Genomic DNA, 4,861 nt, shown 5'->3' with positions numbered 1-4,861 from the left:
ATGTCCGCGGCTAGGAAGAATCAACATCATTAAAATGTCCATACTACCCCAAGCAATCTACAGATTTAATACAATCCCCAACAAAGCACTAATGTCATACTTTGCAGAACTTAATAAACTAGTTCTTCATTTCATACGGAACCAGAAAAAAATCTGAATAGCCAGTACAATTCTTAGAAATAAAAACAAATCTGGAAGTATCGCATTACCACACTTCAGGTTATATTACAAGTCGATGGTGATCAAAATAGCATGGTACTAGCACAAAAATTGAGATGTTGATATATAAAATAGAATAGAGAATCTAGAGATGAACCCTGCCACATATCGCCATTTGATCTTGATAAACCTAATAAGGAGGGAGAAGGGAAGAGAAAGAGTGAGAATGGCAAGAGGAAGGAAGACAATTGGGGGCATCTCACCTAATGTGCACAATGTGAGGGTTTTCAGCATGCCCATGGTTGAAGGGCCCTTCTACAACTTGAACTTTACCTTGGAAGTGAGAACAATGCATGTAACCTAAAAATTTCTACCTCATATTAATTTGAAATAATAAAAAGTTGCCAAAAGTAAAAATAAAAAGTAAAATAAAAACATATTTACTTGGGTCACATACGAAAATAAAAGAGATTTAATATTATTAGATTTAATTATATTAGGTCTTATAAATATGTTACTTAATAACAGAGACTGGAAACCACAGTCTTTAGGCCAAATCAGAATTACTACCTGTTTTTATAAATAAAGTTTTATTAGAACACACACAAATATACAAAAGTCCCTTCTCTGGAACTCATCAGCTAATTTTGACAGTTAAATTAGTCTCTTAAGGGACTTTGAACTTTGACACCCTGAATTTAACTTTTTTTTTTTTTTTGCAAACTGATGCAAAATATTTATTCCAAGTTAGTTATTTTATGCAGTAGTTTCCACCCTTAACAGACTTGTGATAACCACATCTTTTTTAAATCTGTAAATAATGTTATCAAACTCATCTTAATCTTTGAAATCTCATAAAATTTATATTTTACAATCCACCCTAAATATTGAGGCTGCAAGAATAACACATTTCCTAAATCCAATTTTTTTTACAGCTGAACCCAAGAGGAAAAAGAAAAAAAAAAAAAGAAAAACACATATGCTTGGTTAAGGGCTAAAGTTACCCCAGCAGCCAAAAATAAAATAAAATATTCAAATTATTAGCATTAATTTAATACAATTATAACTTCAACAGTCACTTTGAATGATTGCTTGAGCACAGGAATGAGTGCCCTGAGGGCTGTAGTAGAAGCTGTTGCCGCAGATCAGTGTTCTCATCCGCACTGCCAGCTTACACCCGTGCATTGCCCCATATATACTCTGTGTGTGTGTATTTTAAAAATCTTTTTCACCACACAAACTTCTCTATTAAGCAGATAACAGGAAAGAACACAAAAGCTAAACAAGCCAATCGATCTCTTTGGGATATGATTATTTCCCTTGTGCATGAAATATTAACAGAAAGGAAAAGAACAATTTCTTTTGTTTACTCCCTAAACAGAGTTTAGTGGGTCAGATTTTACTGCGAGCATTTATATGCTTATTTCCAGGCATAGTCATTTGATGTTTCACTGCTTCTGGTTTCTGTGTCTGAATCCTCAAACTCTGCTTTACAAGTGTTTCTCCAAGGGGAGAACAGGCTGGAACAGCAGCTCTGCAAAAAGCCATTTTTTCCAAAGCCATTTCTTCTCAGCTGCTCTTTCTTCATGTGGAATTCTTTGAGCTCATCCTCTGTGAGGGGAAGGCAAGTCTCATCATTTTCAGGATATTCCTGCAATCCCATTGCTTTCAATAACCTGTGCTCTGCTTCCAGAGAGTGTGAAAGAACCTCCCCTTCTTCCAGAATGGGGAGAGCAGACCATTCTGGTGACAGCCTTCCTCTCTACTTTGCTTTGGTTCAGGTGTGCTGTCATCCTCCAAATCCTCCATCTTCTCACAGCCTCTGTTGTCTGAGAAATCTCCATTCCGGCCATCCTTCAGAGTCTTCAGGAATTCACTCTTCCTGTCAGACGAGAAGAGAAGAGCTGATCTCAATTGGAGGGGTGGTGCTGGAAGGACTCTTTGGGAGCACTCAGAACTGCACCAGCAGCCAGTAGCACTGGTTTAGTGACAGAGACTGGACTTGTACAAGCACACTCCCAGCTAGAGGAAAGGGATCTTGATTTGTGTTCCATTCTGTTAGCTTTCCTTGCAGTGGGCTTAGAAGGAGGTGGTACAGGCTTAGAACCAGGTTCTTATAGACACTTGGAACTATGGATAACAATTTGTTCCCATTTGCATGGTGAGGTCCTGGTGAGTGAATGCAGCAGAGAAGGCAGCAGCAGGGTCCTCTTTGGAAACTTTTTTGTTAACTAGCATTTTGGAGGGTTGCTTGGCGCTAGGTGGGTTTTCCCACACTCCAGAAGGGGTCCCAAAAGGTCTGCGTGGCTGATTCTGTTTGCCAGCTTCTGGATTCAAAGGAAAGTCATCTTCTTCAAACTGCAACTTTTCCACCTTGTCTTCTTTCTTTTCTTTCCTACTCTCTGTAGGTGGCCTTTCCTGAAAGTAGCAGCCTTTATGAGAATGGAAGCTGCCATTCCAATGGTGATGGTTCCCCACACCATCTCCACTACACTGGCTCATGCAATCATGACCTCGGGAAGAGCCATGCCAACCAAACGGGTTCCCTGGGATTCCAGCATATGCTCTCTCTGACACAGAGTCCACAGAATCATGGCAGAACAGGGATGGCTGGTGCCAGGAATCTCCTATAGTTCATAGGCATCCATTGTTAAAAAAGCCATCAGAGGAATTATGTCAACAATGGCTCACTCCAAATCTACCTTCTCCCCAGGATAGGTGCTCTCCGTGTTTTTCAAAGGTGGCAGTAGGGGACTTAGCTAACTGTAGTGTTGAGAAATTTAGCCAAGCAGGAACAAAATCACGCTGCACCATTTAGGTCCAGTGTCTCTTTTTCAATAATGCAAGGCATCCAGCTTCATGTCCAGGATCCCAGAGTATAACCTCTGTGGTCCTGTTTCCTGAACACCTTGAGTCTGCCAGCTGGATTTTCCATGAGGTTTCCTTGTTAAACGTGTGCTTAATGTAACCTAGCCAGCAGCACAACTTAAGATGAAACACAAAGAAGCCAGCTTTTGTGTGGTTCACTTTCTCAGTACCCCAATTGCTGGTCTTAAACTACTAACATGTTTCCAGAAGGGGGAAAGGGGAAGAGGGAAAGGGGAAGTTGAACATGAAAAGTATTTGTTACATTTACAAAAGGGGGGGAAGGGGAAAGAGCTATGTCTACGTTTACCTCATTCAACTGTCTTCAGTTATGACACTATGATGATGCTTAATTAGGTGATACATGGACATTTGCACAGTGAGTCCCAACACTGCTCATAACAAAGTCATATCTAGAAAGACAAATGGGTTCAAGTGTGGGCAACTGTCATCAAGGTAGTAGATCAACAATATTAAAGTCCTCCTATAAAAGATACTCTGAGGAATCAACTTCAAGTGGTAAAACATCCACATGACAATGCCCTTAAAATACAAATCACATTATTCTTATGCACACAACTGCTAAAAATAATGTGCAGATATGAATTTATATTTGTCTTATCCTACAAAATCTAAGGACAATATCGTCTGAAAAGAAAAAAATCAGATAAGAACTTGTTATACTTTTCCCATCATGTAATAGCAGCTTCAAGGCAAATTTCTTGGTATAAAACTCCTAAATGTATATTTTATTTCTTTGGTCTTTATTTATAAATTCAGAGCAAAGGTAAAATAAGGAGCAAGACAGGGGGCAAGCAGTAGTCAAGGAGAAAGACAGTTCCAAAATGAGGTTTTCTTCTCTTCAATTTTCTGTATTTCACTTGCTCTGCTCTTTCTTTCCCAAAACTGAATTGAACTACTGTAGGGTGATGTAAAGAATCTTCTATTGCTTTGATAGAGAAGTAATGTATAATTTGAATCCATTTCCATCTTCACTCAATCATTTAAAATGCCACACAGATCTATGACTCTTCCACTCTTTCTTTCACTACTGCACCTCGTTGAAACTCCAGCCTCCAGTTGGCTACATGGCTCCACTCCAGAGGCCTGCTCTGCTGAGCTGGGCACGCTACCTGTTGGAGGGGTAGTTCCTCCCGAGGGCAGGCATCACACTCCAGCTCTAGTGCAAGGTGGCTTTTGGCCTGAATTTAACTTTTAAATAATATGACTCATTCAATACATAATGAACATCTATGCAGTGCTGTACCAGGGGCTATTCAGCCATTGGGCATGATGGTAGGTTAAAGCAGATGGAGTTGTTGTCTTCACAGAACTCTCTGCATCACATTCTGATCCTACCCTGGTTTCCCGAAAATAAGACCTACTTACAGGAAAGATAAGACGTCCCCTGAAAATAAGACCTAGCGCATCTTTGGGAGCACACCTTACAATAAGACACTGTCTTATTTGGGGGGAAAACAGGATAGTAGGTAGATAAACCTGAAATTGCAGAAACATTCTGAACTGTTCAAAGCTTACATTAGAGAACTAGAGAAGGAAGGTGTATTGGTTTCCTGGGACTTCCATAAGAAATTACTACAAATTCAGTGGCTTAAAACAACATAAATTTATTCTTGCACAATCGGAGAAGCCAAAAGTCAAATCAAGGTATTGGTAGGACCATGCTCCAAAACCCCTAGAGAAGAAGAATGCTTTCTTCATTCTTCCTGTTGGCTCAGTGTATTCTTTGGCTTCCAACAAATAATTCCACTCACTGTCTGCATCTTCACACAGCCTTCTCTTCTCCCTGTATCTTTTTCTCTTTTTCTGTTAAAAA

At 39.6% G+C, this 4,861-nt stretch overlaps 1 pseudogene; it reads right to left on the bottom strand.

Annotated features, from left to right (window-relative positions):
* Window positions 1-1,579: 1,579 nt before the first annotated feature.
* LOC128568852 (vasculin-like protein 1) lies at window positions 1,580-3,186 on the bottom strand (annotated as a pseudogene).
* Between the last annotated feature and the right edge of the window lie 1,675 nt (window positions 3,187-4,861).

The sequence above is a fragment of the Nycticebus coucang genome, chromosome 17, assembly GCF_027406575.1.
Source record: "Nycticebus coucang isolate mNycCou1 chromosome 17, mNycCou1.pri, whole genome shotgun sequence".
Classification (NCBI taxonomy): domain Eukaryota; kingdom Metazoa; phylum Chordata; class Mammalia; order Primates; family Lorisidae; genus Nycticebus; species Nycticebus coucang.
Note: the sequence above shows the minus strand (reverse complement) of the source record. Positions and strands in the feature narration are given on the sequence as shown.